Source organism: Aptenodytes forsteri, unplaced genomic scaffold (genome assembly GCF_000699145.1).
Source record: "Aptenodytes forsteri isolate BGI_AS27 unplaced genomic scaffold, ASM69914v1 Scaffold125, whole genome shotgun sequence".
Classification (NCBI taxonomy): domain Eukaryota; kingdom Metazoa; phylum Chordata; class Aves; order Sphenisciformes; family Spheniscidae; genus Aptenodytes; species Aptenodytes forsteri.
The window spans coordinates 968,781-987,224 of record NW_008794447.1 but is presented as its reverse complement, the minus strand read 5'-3'; positions in this window follow the sequence as shown (position 1 = coordinate 987,224).

Below are 18,444 nucleotides of genomic sequence, written 5' to 3'. Positions count from 1 at the left end.
GTTCAGCCGGCTGTCAACCAGCACCCCCAGGTCCTTTTCTGACAGGCAGCTTTCCAGTCACTCTTCCCCACGGGTGAATGACGGCTCACAAAACCAGCTTCACTTTCTGACTACAGGTGAGATCTGCCAAGTTAGGTCATTTTTTCAGAGACGGACCTGTACCCCAGTGGTGGTAATGTTATAAGTTGTAGGAGGTGGATGTTAGGAAGTTGTGAGGGAAATAACAATGAGATTCGGTATGGGAAAAACGTTGGAATGAATAAAACTTGAGACCAGATCCTACTTGTTTTCACTTCCGTAAGATTACATTGTGTCAAAATTTAAAGGCAAACAGGAAATCAAATACTTAATATTCAGAGCATTCATCAAAAGCCATGCCTCTTACAGGTAATCAGGGGGATGCTAGTGAAGCCAATAAGCTCCTGTCAGTTCTCCGCCTTCCCCTGCATTGCTATTTGCTCTTACAGAGGGGGAGAGAGACAGAGAATTTACTCTATCCCTAAAAAACCAGTCATGCCAGTAAATTCGGCTCATGTGAAGTAGCATGGGCTCTGCCAGTTTTGATGTTTTCTGTGGAAGTTACTGTGTGATTAAAGACTAATCTCACTAGGTGCACTTCTGATTTGGAGTTTTAGGAAAAAGGAAAATAAAAAAGAAGTAATATAGATGCTGCAACCTCACATATATATTTTTAGTTGTCAAACTTTGATTCCTGAAAATATTTTGCAATCGGTATTTTGCGGGCTACAGTATTTACAGAGATAAATGCAAAACTGAGACCTGCTCCTCAGGTATTTCTAAAACCTCAATCTCAAAAATTCCCTCTCTTTTTTAGGAAGCAATAAACATGCAGCAGACTACTCTCAGCATATGGAAATGCAGTCAGGACAGAAATGGCTTTCTGCCATATTCCTCTTATAATTGATTCAAAATTTTGCAATTGATTGAAAATTTTGCCGAGGTCCAAGTCTCCAGTCCAAGAGCTCAAGAGAGTGACAGCTTTCACTTATGGTCCTGACATTTGCTTCTGCTAAATCTTACTTAGCATAAAGGTTAGTTTTACTTAACATGAATGTACGAGGAGGAAAGAAAAAGACTGTGTTAGATTATATCACCTGGAAATTCACTTATTCAAGAGGAATCCTCAGCTGAATCTTCAGGGCAATTTTCTTCCTGACTCATAAACAGTTCAGAATGATCAGAAAAGGGGATTTTGTGTGAGAATTGTCACAAAACCAGCAACTAAGGTGACAAACAAGTACACAAATGTATGACATGTAAGGAGTCTTATTTTTTCATTATAGATGCTGGGAAAGTGTAAGTGAAGTTCAGTGCTGAATAAAGGAAATTCAGTCTCTAATTTGACTATAAAATTGAATGCTAACATAATTACAGGCTCATTATACAAATGGGCAGTTTATAAGCTTCCCTTTCATTTCTGATTTTGACAAAGGTCTTCCAACTCCAGTTAAAAAAGGAGAAAACAAATGCATCAAGAGCACTTGGTTGAGATCCTTAATGACTTTTTTCCCTGCAGCATGCATGGCAAAATTTCATAGTAGAGATGCAATTGCTAAATGAGGGATTCATAAGTTTAAACCTGTGCATTAGAAATAAATGAGAACAGCTATTAATCTGGGAAAAGTCTTTCTGAGAAGTCAAACCTGCACTATTCCACACACAGAAAATAACAGGCATTAGGCAGTATTTGCATAGGGTAATGGGGGAGTAGAAAATTAAAACCCTGAATCGTAGTGTCTGGGGAGCACAGGACAATAGCTTTGTATTTCCAGAAAGAGTTTGGGTTCAGCCAGGCTTATTGGACTGCGTGCAGAGTTGGTCTGTTGGATCTGGCTGCTCTGGACCCAATGAGCTCTTGCAGCTGGTTCTCAGTAAACTGTGCCCTAAGAGGGTTTATTAGCTATAGGGAAATGCAGCCTAAATTCATAAAATCATTTTGGGCTAGGGATAGTTAGCTTGTTCAGAGCCCAATGAGTTGAAGCATGCACAGGAGAGTTCTCCAGGTGGCTCTCTGTAAGGATCATCTCATCTCTAACATGGCACATTAGCCCTGACTCACCTCTAGCCATTACGGACTCAGGATGCTGAAAAGCCTCCTGTCCATGCTTGTTTAGGCAAGAGATTAGATTAGACACGACATGATCTGGACCAGAGTTGGATACGTAGGCTCGCAATAACACTGTGCTTCACTTAATTAGGCCTCCTACAGCCACTGTCTGAAGGAAGATATCTTATTATTGGAAACAACATGGTCTACACATATAGTCTTCAGCAATAATTTTAGTGGCTCTAAGGGCTGTGAGGTTTTTCTGCCTCCCTGGTATGATTAATTCACAGCTTGGATGACTGAGAGTTTACTCTATCTGTCTTTCTAGTATTTCCCAAAGCCTTTGTATTTCTTACCACATCGGATCTCCATGGCTAGGGAATGGAGACAGGTGGCTGTTAGGAAGAATCTTGGCCACAATGCAGAGGTTCCTAGTTCTAACCCAGTTGCCGCACACATCCCATCACTCTCAACTTTTCCACTCTCCAAACATTTAAACATGAAATTTGTGAACAGAGCAAAAGTAAGCCCCTCCTAGCAATAAGAAAATGCCTGAAGTGCATTACTCTGAACAGAGTCTCTTCCTCCAAAGCTGTGTGTATAGTTAGGCACACGCTGGTAATAAATGATGGATAGAAATATGATATGATAGTCTGACAACTTGAAAAATTGGTATTTCTACAAGTTTTAAAATATCACAGAGAGCTTAATTCAGACACCTAATTTTCTAATATATATCTACGCAAAGTTCCTTAAATTATTTGAATGCGTATCTTACAAAACACGTACATTAAAATGTAGAACATATAGATGACTACACAAAACAGAGACAAGTCCCGTATTTGTTTAAAGGTCTTTCTCTCTCACTCTCTCTGAGAAGATGTTGTGCAGAGACTTTGAAAAGCCTAAAGCTTTGAATTCACTTTGTGGGAATATTGCGACATCAATTTTTTAGCAAATTCTAGCCTCTCACATTTACAATCTGACTGAAAGATTCTCAGATTACAGCGGAGTATTAAAATGCTCTTGAGTCTTGTATAGTATTTATATTTCTTGATGGCAGTGATTTTTGTATAGGCGTGTACGTGTGTGTATATATGTGGATTTGATTATTTAGTAAGTGTGGTATACAGTAAGAACCATGAATGTAAAGAATTTCTTATTAGACCTGTATTACGTTATGCTGCTGGTCACGCCGTATCTTTGAGTGCACAGAATGCTGTTAGCTGAATTGAAGCCCCATTGAGTGAAACAATTGGATTCATCCAAGAAGAGAAGAAAAATGATCCTCTTAGTGGCATTCCTTAGCACAGGAGAAAAGTGCTTACCTTGTGATGGTTATTGGCAGTTTGTACAAATGATAGTGCACAGGGTTTTAGGTTAACCTGTTTAGTTTTACATGACCTGAGACATTAAAAATATCCTTACTCTGAAGGGCTGCCAGGCGGTAACTCAGCATCACATAAATTCTGAAGGCGGTATCATTGAAATGGTGTACACTGTTATTGAATTTTTAGTATTCAGTGAATATTGGTCATGATTTATAATAATTTTGAAAAATCAGCATTTGTAATGGGATTCTCTTATCTCTGTAAAGCATATCTGACATGCAGTAGTGCATCACAGATTTGATTTTTTTTTTTCCTAGTACATATGCCAGCTGCATAACAATATACTGAGATTTTGACATGCTGCCAGTCCTTCCTCCTTAAAGAAGAGGGAACTGTTTTTAACAATAATGATTGGAAAACTAGCAAACAAACAAACAAACAAAAAATCAATCTTTTCTGATCAAAGCAATACACTCATACGAAGGAAGCTCAGATACTTCAGCCAAAGACAGTGCAGCTGCAGGTTTTGCATTGTTATTTTTCAATTTGTGCAGAAATCACCTACTTACATTTCAGTGCAGTCATGCCAAGGACCTTGCGACAACACTTCAATATTTACGAGCGCTTCTCCAAACACTTTACCTCAAGCCTCTACATTTCCAAAGATTCCACATCTTTCTGGGTCATTTTAACTTTTTGATTGGTAGGGTGGCCATATTATTCCTTGCCTCTTTTTTAATGTTTTAAGTCTATTAGATCTTCAGACTGCTGGGAGTTACGCTTGTCCCACGCTATGCTATGTCAGCTGAACATCTCAAGAGTCTAATCTTACCTTCCTGCGCTCATCCTGAAGAATAAATGACATAGAAGACTCTCATGGCTCTCTCTGCTACGTAATGCTCGTATGAATCAAACTGAGAATAAAGGCCTAAGGAGATGAGGAAGTTTGCTGTAGAATTTTGCATCCACTTCGCAGTTCCCTTACAAAGATATAAATTACTGTACAAAGTTAATATTGTGGTGATTTACATTCTGTCTTTTACATAAAGTGAAATGTTACTACTATAGAAAAAGTCCAAGGCTTAAGGTTTTCCCGTACTTGGTCACACAGAAGAGTGATTCTTTGAAACTTCCACATATGCAATCTCCTTTACGCTTTGTAAAATCCCAAATCTTCCGGTAAAGGAGCATGGGCTTGTAACTTCTGGAACTCTCAAAATGTATTATTTTCAACTTTTAAAAGTCTTTTCAACACATATTAAGAATCAAGAGGAGCTCTTTCTAAATAATTTGTAGGCAGTTTGAACGTGAACAAAGAGAAAAATATAGCTCAATTTAAACATAGCCTTCATTGAATGCTACTCTTTGGAAAACTATATACATTGGAAATCTTCTTGTATGTTCCTATGTGAGGAAATCACACAAGATACTCAGCAACATGGCCAGTTGGGTCTCTATTTATCACCTTCTTAACAAAGCTGTCTGCCTCCACAAACAACAGGTAAAATCACAAGTGTTCTGGGAAATAGATTATGTACTATTAAAGCACAGCATTAAATCTTTACTGTCCTTCTGGTTTTTTGGCTTCTCCCACATTAGCTAGAAACATGTGGCACCAGACGTCATCTGAACGTAGGTATGGCTGAACTTATCAGGCAAGACCTTTCTCGTTTATCCTATACTCTCCACCTTGGCTGAGACTGAAGGCAATGATAATGTGTTGATTTGTGTCACTAGATTGATCTTCAAACTCTGGAATTTTGAATACTTCAAGTAATTGATTTATAGATAGCAAATAAAGACCTTTAGGAAGGACGTGAAGAAGTAAGAAGGCTCCTTTTTCTTTAATTAACTCTTACATTGAATTTAAATGAGAGGTTTAATTCTTAAGCTGTTTACTTCTCATCTGCCAATTACAGTAAGTAAAATTTATACTTTGTAGGTACCATTGTTTTGAGTGGGTTTTGTCTGATACATACATTATCCATACACTAAATGAGCTAAATAAAAATAAATAAGCTGCTTTGATTTCTTGTAGGTTACTGCAGTATCTTCATATGAGGGGTTTAGGGGGTTTTTATATCTATTCTGAGATTGCACTATTAAAGCAAGTCTCCGAGAAGTGTTTTGTTTTTCCACCTGCATTTAAGAATATGAGAACAAGCAATTCTTTCTGATTCAGGCACTATGCTACTTTTCTCTATATGTAAACTAAATTAACGCAACATGTTGGATGAAGCGTTCCTTCGTGAGATCACTGGAACCTTAACCTAAGCCAGGTAGCAACTCCCCGCTTACCAAATCCATATTCACACAGTAAGAATTTTAAACTGAACTCTGGATTGCTCTGTAAATATTGTAAGTGTTGAAGTGGAATTTGGGGCATTGGTTTTAATTTTTAAAGTACCCTATAAATTTTGATATCTGTTTGCCTGACAAACTTCGTATTTCCTTGCACAGAACTCAGGATATATCCAAGAGCTGAAACTCTGCTAATTTACATGAGAGGGAAGCATTAGTAGGATATTTTTTTCTCAAAAGGCTTTTTGTTTAAATACTATCTTCAACCGAAATGTCATTGACTTCAAATGAGGTCCGGATTTCACACCTGAGATCTAAAACATGCCTTTTTCTTAATTTCACTCAGCCTAGATTCGCTGGCCTTCTGAGAACACCCCAGACCATGTAATTCTTCCTAAGAAATGAAATGTAATGCGGATGGAGGGATACAGGGCTAGTCAGAAGGTCTGTGATCATCACTCAGGAAGCAATTACCTTAGGAATGAAAAGTCTATTTGATTACTAGGCCGATAGTGCTTTATATCCATTGTATGTATTATGTAGTCAAACAAATGAAGAGAGGAAAAAAAATGAACTAGGTATATATGAAGAGAGATGTGGGAATTAGAATGCCTTATGCATTACTCTGTAAGGCTGAAGTAAATGAACCTGCCTGCATGGATCCCACAGAAGCCCTGTATAACAAAAATCCATATTTTTACATGGGAAAACAGGAGATCAACCTTATTGACAGCAAAGTATGCCAAAACCTTGGCAAAGACAATGAATGTACAAATTGCTGTAAAAGATCAAGGTATTTACTTAATGCTTTCTCAAAACCATTGAATAGAAGAGGTAAAACTAGAACTTTTTATTGCTGTTAGATACTAAACATTCAAATTCATCTTGTGTCTCATTCTAGTTTGCCTTTTAATACAACAGTTTCCATTCTTCCACTGGAGAACAGGAATTATTTGTACTGCTTAAAAACAAAACTTTGCTAAACCTATTCAGGACAGAAACAACAGTTTCTGTGCTCAAACTCTGATTTTCACTACGTGACGCACCATGGTATCTTGCAGTCTACATATTACAGTACTGGTACATAACTGATAGAGAAAGTCCATGTCAATAATAAATTATGCTTCTTGAATTTGGTATGTCTTTTCTATATTACTTTGTTGACTGAGAATTAATAACTTTTCTCTTTTTCCTTTGCTTATAGAAAAAAACTCATGAAGCCAAAATGTACAGGTGAAAATTTTCTGTGGTATTTTATTAACTACGTCTCTCTTTGCAAGCCTGCTTGAAATTCACCTCTGTGAGAATTAGGGGACATGGAAAGATAAAATATTATTCGTATACAATGTTTATTAAATCATTCCTTATTCACACCTTTCATCAGCATTAAATACAAGGCTGTGCAAAACGTCAGGTCTGGAAGTGGCTGAATTCTGCTAGTAAGTGAAGCAATCAGTACGTGAAAAATATTAAAACTTTATCATCCCATTAATTAAAAGAAGCAGCTAGTAATGATAAAAGGATACATAGTGGAGTACACAGAATAAACCTTTGAAGCTGCTATGAAAGGTAAAGAAGATCCCTCAAAAATCAAAATAAAATCCAATCAGCAGCAAACGCCATACAGAATTTGATTTGCAAAATATACAGGCATCTGTCATTTAGATCAATGGCAAGTCTCCCATCAGCTTCAACCAGAACGTCATCAATCCCATGGGAAACTCAGATTATCAGAGAACCCATACCTCATCTTTGAGCGCATACAGTTTTCAACCTTGATTTATGCTACACCTAAGTGAGTAAAGGTGACACAGTTCTTTCTTTTTGCAAGTTTGGGCATTTCATTAATAGTCCTAGATATTGGTAAATTGCATAAGGAAAACTTCAATTTCGATAATACAATCAATCCTTTTCTTTCTAAAATTTAGCCTGCCATCAGTTTCTCATAACCACATAGAATATCTTTATTTTTCTTTGTAGTCAAATCAGTTAAAGTATTTTAAAGGGTTTATCACTTTCTATTTGATCAGTTTAATTTAAAGCTACAAGATGCCCTCAGAGAGCTCATCAAAGAATGCAGACGTTTCAGTACATTAATATTTTTTTTCAGTGACAGCAGCTCTAAAAGGTAGTGAACATTATTTACTTAAAAAGAAATGTTTTCCCTTATGCAATGATTGCTAGAAGAATCATTAGTCACAACGGAAGTTCAATGAGTCAGTTAAATATATGTCTTATATTATAATTTACGGGTCTTTTAACAGTGTAGGATCCCTTGGGTCAAGTTTATGAGAAACAAAAAGGACACAGAAAACTAAATAATATTCAATATATAATGAACATGTAAATTAACTGGAAAATTGCTTGCTCTTAATTACCAATGTTTACATAATGACCCAGTATCTCTTTGGTCTCTCCTAATACACGAAGAGATAGCACATTGTGAATGTTTCTTAAGTGCCAATTACAGCTCAGACTTAGTAGACACAGTTTATTGAAAATATGCCAGGATAATTTAGAGCATTCTTCAGACTAAGTTACAGTTCTGCACTGACTTTATTTTTTTTAATTTACAAACTCATGTTGTCATTTACAAGCTGAATCATACCACATCTGCCCTATGTAAACTTCAGGAAAAACACTGCTGTAGTATCCAAGCATACCAAGCTCAGGATGCTCTGTCTAAACACAGGGTGAAGAGATTTTTATTATAAGAGAAATTGAGAGTATTTATTTCCTAAACCACCAATGCAAGAAACATTCAGATTATTATATTAATCATTTAAAAAATTCTCTAAGCTATCTTGAATTTAAATATTATTTACATTTATGTTAATCTTATCATGATGGCTACAATGTCTAAATATGAATCAAAGCACAGATTAAAATGGAAAAGGCTGAGTTGCATTAGGATGTGAGCAAGCTGAAAAGCCTGTATTATTATTTAAAAAGAGCTGGCTATTAAACTGAACTTACTAGATACCCTTATGAAACTAATTTCCTAATTTCATTTTTTCTTTCCTGTAATTTGTTTCATTTAATATTCATTGGCCTTATTGTTACCATCTTTCATCTAGTCTACCATTTGCGGTTCACTGACCATGAGGTTCCTTCCTATTATTTGATCTATTCATAGGAATACATGATTTTGGTACTTAAATTTCTGACACGTCGCCAGTTTTTAAACGTTATGTTAAAATTTAGTGAAATGCGATCATGACAAAGTCATACATTGTGCTATTTAGATACAAATCCTGAGCTCAAAGATATTGATCCCTACATCGTCTGGTCCAGATGACATCTGATTGTTTTGGAATATATCAGATCAATACATCAACCATATCATACCTATATTCTAAAACCTCACCACCTCTGAATTTAGAAATGGGAAGGTTTTGTTTACATACCTTGCTAACTTCTATACAAATGTTGATTTGTTCCCTATTTTGTGTTGTCATTTTCTTTTGTCAATATCACAAACAAATGGTTTTTAATACTTTCCTAATAGATTTCCCTCTTAAAATATTTTCCGTTACAGTCATTTTAGTTATCTGATCAATTTAATCCAGTTGTATGTACACATACCCATGTGCACCATGTTAAACAGTGAACTTTCTATTTGGGTCTTACACCTCTAGAATACACTGTCGATTGTTAACGTCATGGATATGGGTCAGTACTCCGAGAGATGTCCCGAACAGGCTTTGGTCACCACAGCACCGAGCTATTATTAGATATTAGATAAATTAAGCAAAAGACGTGACTTTCATCTGTCTGAGCTCTTTGACCTCATTAATATGACATATTAAAATACCTATTAAAAAACATCTGGGATAACAGTATATGAGTTGTGGAAGAATTGTTGAGCGTAGTTTTATTTTCTAGTAGGTTGCATGATGTTATTTCTGAGGAAGGTGTGGCAAGTATCCAGCACTTTTTTTTCTCTGCTTTAATTTCTTCAAAAAGAGTCCTTTTTTTTTGAGGCAGAATTGTTCCCTCCTAGTCAGGTACTTGTGCTGCAGTAGTATTTGAGATGAGATTTCTGAAAGATGGAAGTGCATTTGTAATTTATTTACTGTTTAAAGGTATATTAAAAAGCTGTCCTAAAAATATATTCTGGAAATAAGCTCCTTTCTCTTTAAAAAAATCTTCATTCAAGAAAACCAAAACTTTCATGGGAATAGATTGTTTCCAGTTTCAGGGAATAAAACTATACAAAAAAGGCTTCAAAAATGGAAACAAAGCTTTCTGATTTTCAGGTCGGTCTGATTTAACTGCTTGGGTTTTGCTTTGATTAAAATTTTACATTGTTGAACTGGGATTCTTTTCTCAGATAGGAATCTTCTGTTCCAGTCCAGGATAGAACAAATGTAGCGATGCTTAAATACATTCCTGTGTTCAGGTAGGGATATCTATACTTCTATTTGGTAGGTAACTTCACCAACCATTCCTTCTTACAGACTTCACGAGACCATTCCAAATGCTTTCCTGTAGATAAAGAAAGTAGGTGCTAGTATCATTATTAGGTGGGCTGACGATCTTTCATCCTGACATGAACAAACCCTTGTAAATGCACTGCATACGGGAAAGGTTTTCTAGAAGTATATTTATGTTAGTCCAGAAGTTTCCTGTGTATTTAAAACAATACAGGGTAACAATGGCATGTTTGCATGCTTCTAGCAATGCATAAATTTGCTACCTAGAATGAAGCATACTGGAAATCTAAGAGTGTCTTTCATTTTGCCTGAGAGAAAGAGAGAAATGGAGAATCCATACACCCCGCCAAGTACAAAGGAATGGGATGTGACTGCTACAAGGCTTCTGAAAGCAGATCTCATTTTCTATAAGAAGTCTTTGCAGGAGATTCAAGGTCATGTGTCCCAGGTAATAAAGACAACTGTTTAACCACTGCTTTGTCCTCTAACACTTCCTTTGGCAAATTGAAGACTATGGTGACTGAGATAAGGTATATTAAGAACTGAAAGCACAGGGTTCATCTTGAAATAAATATGGGATGGAGACTGGACAAAAAAAACTCTCCTAGTTCCAGCTGGCAAAGACCAGCAAGCACAATGGAACTGGTTTAGGATGTATTCTTGTCCTTGTTTTGGCTGGGACAGAGTTAATTTTCTTCCTAGTAGCTGGTACAGTGCTGTGTTTTGGATTTAGGATGAGCATAATGTTGGTAACACACCGATGTTTTAGTTGTTGCTGAGTAGTGCTTACAGTGCACAAGGAGCTGGGAGGGGGCACAGCCAGGACAGCTGACCCAAACTGGCCAAAGGGACATTCCATACCATGTGACGTCATGCTCAGTACAGAAACTGGGGGGAGTTGGCCAGCGGGTGGTAAACGCTACTCGAGAACTGGCTGGGCATCGGTCGGTGGGTGGTGAGAAATTGCACCGTGCATCACTTATTTTGTATATTCTTTTATCACTATTATTATTATCTTCCCTTCCTTTTCTGTCCTATTAAACTGGGTTTATCTCAACCCATGAATTTTACTCTTTTTTTCCCAATTCTCTCCCCCATCCCACTGGGGGAGGGGCGCAGGGGGAGTGAGCAAAAGGCTGTGTGGTGTTTAGCTGCCTGCCGGGTTAAACCACAACAATTCTTTTAGCCCAGATAGAACACTTCTCATGCTTATTTATGAACAAACTGAGAAATTAATCTGAAACAATGGTGTAATATACATGACCTGTGTATGTATGTATGCTGTCTGAGACATCAACAGATGATATATATCTTAGTAAAAATTAAAATCCTAAGAATAAGAATTTGTTAAAGATTATATGCTCAAAAATTAAAAGGACAGTATTTTTATTTGGACACCAGGGTTATGTCTTCACTACTCTTTAAAAGCAGCCTAAGAAGCAGCCAGTGCTTCGCAAAGCAGCCCGCACATTTGTGACTGACCAGTAAACCCCTGCAATGGAAGCAGGCTCAGAGGAGATGGGCAAGGGCATGAGCCCCTGAAGCTCTGGGAATACGCAGCATGTGACTGACCACCCCTCCTGCAAAGGAAGTTAACTCGATCTCAACACAAAGGGGACCAGAGGGTGGCCTTTGTTTTATGTAAACAGCTATCAAGGGTCGAGTGGGTCAACTGGTCCTGTAAATGTTTCTCCCGGAATTCATTAAAAGAGTGTGAACGTCCCCCTCAGTTAGCCAGAGATTTGTGTATACATGGCTCAGCCCAAGAGTATAAAAACTAAATAACTAAAAAAAAATTCCACAATGAGCAATGGGCTTGAGCTTCAACCCACATCTTCCTTCCCAGCGACTGGGGACACGCAGCGTCATGACTGTGGGCGTATTTATAGAGACCAGTAGCAAGGATCACTTTGGTATTGTGATTGAACTGTATATTGTAATTGCTGTATTTTGCTAAGTGTAACTTACATCTGTATGGTGTTTTGAGTATATTTTGTACCACTCTGCTAAATCAAAATTCTTCAAATAAGTAAATGTGATATTAAACATTACAGCCTCCGTGTGTGGGATATCTACAAAAACCTAGTCAGAGAGTATTGGGCTCATACAATCATTGGTTGCAGAAATGACAATGGTTAATAGACAACCAGCCCAAGTGAGTACAGAAGCATCTTAACTACTTAGTACTAAAAGTAGTTCTTTCTCACCAAGCTTGTCATAAGCTCAAGAAAGTGACCTTCAGCCATATCTTAACCATATATTACAGGTTTAACAAACAAATCGACAGTCAGTTTGGTCCCGAGACCTTTCCTGAGTCCTTCCACTAAAGCACATTGTCATCAAACATAATCAGTTAGAGTCCCTCTTCTGCTTCCATTTTTATACGCTTGTGTAGTTTCTTACTTGTAGGCTTTCTTGTAAGTCAGCCCAAGTGGGAGGACATGCTCTCTAACTCTTGACAGACCCTGTGATAATTCTGCTCTCCTCTTCCACATCTAAAACATTTAATCTACACCTCCCCTCTTTACTATTGGCTTTAGTCTTCTCTAAAATAAAGATGTGAAATATTTCAAAGCTTTTGAAAGGTTTTTCTTCCTACTTAAAAAGGCATATTGATGCTGCATAGCCATGCAATAAAACTATTTTATACTAGTTAGCACCTGTAACAATTGTGTTGATTGTACTGAATATTATTTTTTAAAAATAACTGGCATGTACATCCCTTAATCAGTACTTATGAAAGTGTTTTAATTAGGAGCAAAACCAGGTAAATTCAAATGTAAAAGGGGAAATCATACTGACATGTCTATGTCAAAATGAAAGTGTTTCACCTTTTCCAACTACTGATTCAGAATGAAGATGAAAACTTGAGGACACACCTGCAAAAATACCAGCCAGAAAGAAAGAACAAGCGTATACTTCTATTGTTAGGATGCTAGAAAACCTAAGTTCAAATTTAAACTTGCTCCAAACCAGGTGAAGAGAAGGCTTGAAGTCTGCCATGTCTCCAGGAAGCAACCAACCTATTTACCGAGTCAGTGGCTGTTCTGAAATACGGTACCATCAGTCCATTCACCTGGATGTTACACTACCTTCAAAAGCCTTCAAACTGCATTCCTTCAGCCATACTGTGGGCCCACTCCAGCAAAACCTCATTCATGAGAGTTGTGTCCCTGGTGTCAAGACAGTTGCACTTCAGATGATTCTTCCATCTGTCATTTAATCTGATTACCAGGAACGTCAACAAAACTGTTCCCAAGGTAGAAGACATACTTGAGCATTTCTGCTCATCTACTCTGGCCACAATCATCACCGCTCTTTCCATTAACTATCATTGTAAAGGGAAGGGGTGTGACTAAACTCGATAGTCTTTCTAGTTGGGCTACAAAGGCCACATAGATGTCCTCAGGTTTGCTACACGTTTCAGAAGCACCAGGTTCAAGTAGTATGAGTACATTCTCAGTAGAGAAATTTAAAAATGCAGTTATAATGTTTGACCTATCATCAATACTAATTTTCATCTTCCTAGTTTGCACTAAAAAAAAATATATCTATAGTATACCCTTGAGATGAATAACTCATAGCACATATTTATGTACATACTGTTTATTAGGCTAGTTCCTAAGCACTATAGAAACATAGCTATACTGTATATACATGACATGAAGATGATTGATCTGGGCTTCATAGTAAAAATAATTAATTGTAGGAGGCCACCAGTTACTCAGAGAGGGTGTAAACACTTACTAAGAATATGCATTTCTTAATAATTATTTGTAGTGGTCTCACACTTAAGCCTATAGCAGTAATTCTTCCTTTCATTACTTGCAACAGTTCATTCTTAGATTTATTCTAACCTTCTTCGCTGACGGCACTTGAGAGGAGATTTTTTTTTCTGAAATGATAGCAGGAGTATGTATTATTTAGGATCAGTTTAACAGCTATTTCTGCATTAAAACATTCACAACATATTGACTGAGGGAGAAAGGAGGGAATAGCAGTACTTGGTGAACCTCAGAACACAGCAGCTGGCAAATTTGGGAATTTCTAAAATGTTGTTTATCCTTCTAAGCAGAGACATATATAGAGAGAAGTCAGATAGACTCTAGGGTCTAATTTATTTCTAAATTTATTTCTAAAATTGAGCTATAAAACTTGCATTGAGATAAAAAATATTTTCAAATTAGATATCACCATTTACAACTGTGTTTTATTTTCATATGTATGTATGTATCATTCTTCTCTGTGTGTATAAACATTGCTGGTTTTGTACTCCCCCTCTTGACTTCTGCAGCATCTGTTGGCACTTTGGCTTATGAATTAGCGCAACAGATGTTAGTGCCATCAGACAGAACTTCTGCTACAAGGCTTTTTATTTATTTTTAGATACCATCGCAGCCAGAATTTCTGGCCTTGTCACCCTTTGTATCTCTGTAAGAAAGAGGGGAAAGGTACTATAATACTTGTGGTGATACTCTTCAAATATATATATATTAGGGTTGAGAAATTGCTTTAGAGAAGCATAAAGGATCCAATGCCCTATTTCCAGTATGGCCTTAACTATTTAAAAAACAACAACAAAACCCCTTGAAAGTGAGTAAGTTAGTTTAAAAAAATCACCTTATAGCCACAATCATTTTGATGGCAGAGTGCAGATTAGGTTCAGCCACAAATTGAAGTAGCTTCCTTTCTAGATTCCTTCTAACACAATCGTGGCCATGCTTCTGGACAGGGTGTCCATATACTGCTGCATTATATAATCACTGACCATACCATGAAGTTTTGTTTACCCTTAAAGTAACAACTCCAGTGGATTAGGCAGGTAGATTAGTATCTGCCTAGCACTCAAACCAGAGACAGCATAAGATAAAACAAGCCAACAGCTGTGTTAATATACAGCTCCAATAACTGCTGGAGATAGCATCTACACTGTACAGATCACTTTTCTTTCTAATTAAATCAACTTGAAAGAGCAAGAAATGCTTTATTAAAGCTATAATTTCTATAAATCAAGTAGTCTGCAGCCATTCTTGTTTCCATGGTGATATGCCTGTCATAAGGACATTCATCAGATGCGGCTGTTATCATTGGGCGTACATGGACCATACACTGCAAAATACCTGTTGGAAAGTACAGTCTGGTTTAGATCCTAAAGCTATTAATGGATGTTTCCCCATACCATGAAATACTGAAATCCCGGGAGTGCTCCCAATTTCTGCTTCTCAGCACCTCTCTGGGATAGTTTGTTGAGTTTTGTCAGTGTTTTTCCCTTACCTTGCCCCAGTCAAGTATCAGTTCCCAGGTTCTGATACCCAACGGCACCTTATTTTTGCAGGAGCAAAAGAGTTTTTAGCAATGTTTCACCCACAAATGGAGTAATCTGTTGCCTCTCAGCCCCACGCGTGGGACTTTTACTTTCAGATGTACCCCTGAGGTACAGGGATACACGTGGGACTTTTACTTTCAGATGTACCCCTTGTATCCCTTTTTCAGCATCCTGAAATGGTATGCTTGTACTATAGCTGTTCTACTCCTGTAGCTTGCTTACTTATTAGTACCAAGCCAGAGGTAAGCATGGGTTCTGCAGAGTGAAGTGTTAACTTGCAGAATATGCAAAGACAAGAAAATGTACGTCTGCCTCACAGTGTCATTGGCTACAACTTTGGCCATGAAAAATGGGTGTGTGTGGTGTGTGTGTGTGTTTACCTCCTACTTGCAAGGTAGAAATCTTCATGTTTGAAATAAGGGCATCACAAATATCACCTAACACAAAACCAAATATGTTATCCTCATCTATACAGATCAATCTAATGGGACTCAGTGTTTCACCAATAGCTTCAGAACCACGTTAGTCCTATTATCTTTCAGGTATCGCACATTACCATCACTTTGGCAACAATTCCAAATAAACACATCAAATATTACCATTTAAAAAAAAAGTACCATCCCACTAATTTATTCCACTGCTTAGCATTTTATTCCTCGTATGAGTTACATAAGCCTCCCATTTATGGGACTCAGTGTTTCACCAATAGCTTCAGAACCACGTTAGTCCTATTATCTTTCAGGTATCGCACATTACCATCACTTTGGCAACAATTCCAAATAAACACATCAAATATTACCATTTAAAAAAAAAGTACCATCCCACTAATTTATTCCACTGCTTAGCATTTTATTCCTCGTATGAGTTACATAAGCCTCCCATTTTAAAATGGTAATGCCATCTTCCAGTTTTCTCCACTGTGTAGTATAATATCAGAGATTTCACTGATCTCTGCAGTACAATTTAGACCTGGCTTTCTGTGAGCATAAAGGGCTTTGAATATCTCTAAGTAGTGAGATGTGTTTATTTTATCCACCATAGTTTCAGATTTATCAACCATTTAAAATTGTTCAGCATTTTAACACAAAATTTCAGGTGATACCCTGTTCTATAACACGTCTACCATGACTACCAGTTTTAATTGCTTTATTTAAACCAGATTTATTATATGGTCTAGCTCTTTTGTTTATATTTATACAGCACAGGATACAATGACCTCTGCAACAAGAGACAAGACAATCCAAGTGAGTACTGTACAATACTGTCTTCTGGAAAGCAGGTGTGTTATATTGCTACACAAACAGGTTGTAATGGAAACCATTGCTCACCTTCATAAACTGAAACACATGCTTGTAAATAAATTCAATTATTGTTGGGCCTGCAAATTCAGTCTTTAATTACTACACGTGACCCACCAGTGAGCTAAAGAAACACTTCCATCAAATCAATTCATGTTAATCAGAAGCAACGGGCTCCTTTGGAGAAGCATCATTTTAAGTCTTCTCAAGTTTTATCAATGAACCCTTCCTGGTATCACATAGGACGATGAAATACAGTCCTCAGGAGACATACTCTATGAAGTTATGCAATTTTAAAACATAGCGAAAGCGTTAAAGTTAAATCACAGAAGAACGCCATGATATTACTATGCTGCACACAGAGAGGCAGAATAGAAATACAACCACCCTCCTCCCTCTCCACTGGAAACCTCTTACAGAACGTACCAGTTTCACAGGAGATTAGCCAAAAACGGGACTAACTTAACAAATTACACTAAATTCCCGTTCTGTGAATGGAAAGCCTCAAGGCTAAATACTGTCTGCAGGAGCGCAACAGAGAGCAGGGCCACTTCTACCTCACTGATGCTTTGCACCAGCCTTGGCCCTGTCAATGGGCTGCTGTAATTTATCAAAATCCCAGAGGAGCGCTGTGCTAGACAAGGTAAGCGCAGCCTGTGTCCTTTGGCCACTCCTCTCCTTTGGCACGGCATGACCCTCTCCCCCGGCCTAACCGTGTCAGGAACTGGACGTTATTGATTCTCTTGTGTGTGCTACAAAGTGATAAAGAGAATTTCTCTATAGAAATGGAGAACAAAAATTTTCTACCACCCCTTCCTCTCAGAAACATTCAGTTATTATAAGAAAAGTTATTCCTGAAGGAATTCTGCTGCAGAAAGGCGGAAAAGCCAACAAATTTGTTAGAAAAAGAAATAATCAATACATATGCATTTGTGTTGAAAGACTGAATGCTATTACTGCTCCCTTTCTCTATTCATTACAAAATTGCCTCAGAACAATAACAGTAAACAAAATACTACATCAATAAGCTTTTTACAAAGTAACATGCAAATAAGGTTTTTAAATAAAGTTAATTTAATATTTGATTATATTATTTATTCATCATCTACGACCCACCCTTGTGGGGAAATATTACCTCCTTGTTAATCAAAAATGACTTCCTCTTTGAATGCAAACCACATTAGCACTCCAAAGGGACACTTTAGCTTTTCAGTATTTTTCCCTTTAACTTAGTATATATTATGCTTATTTTTTAAAACATTACTGAGCTTTTACTTACTTTTTAAAGGAGTGAGTGAAGGATGAGAATTTTGGCACTGTTGATTGAGAGAGAGAAAGGGTTATATATAGAATAGGAATACACCCTGCCTCCTTACAGCTCTTAGGGTGGGAAGATCGAGTAACATCAGACCTTCCAAACATGTAGACTTTTTTTTTTAATTGAGGAATTTTCTTAACCATAAGTAACACCCTTTGTCTAAGCTAGCTAATGTGTCTCTCCTGCTCCACAAAAGAATCATAGAATAGTTTGGTTTGGAAGGGGACCTTTAAAGGTCATCTAGTCCAACCCCCCCTGCAATGAGCAGGGACATCTTCAACTAGATCAGGTTGCTCAGAGACCCCTCCAACCTGACCTGGAATGTTTCCAGGGATGGGGCATCCACCACCTCTCTGGGCAACCTGG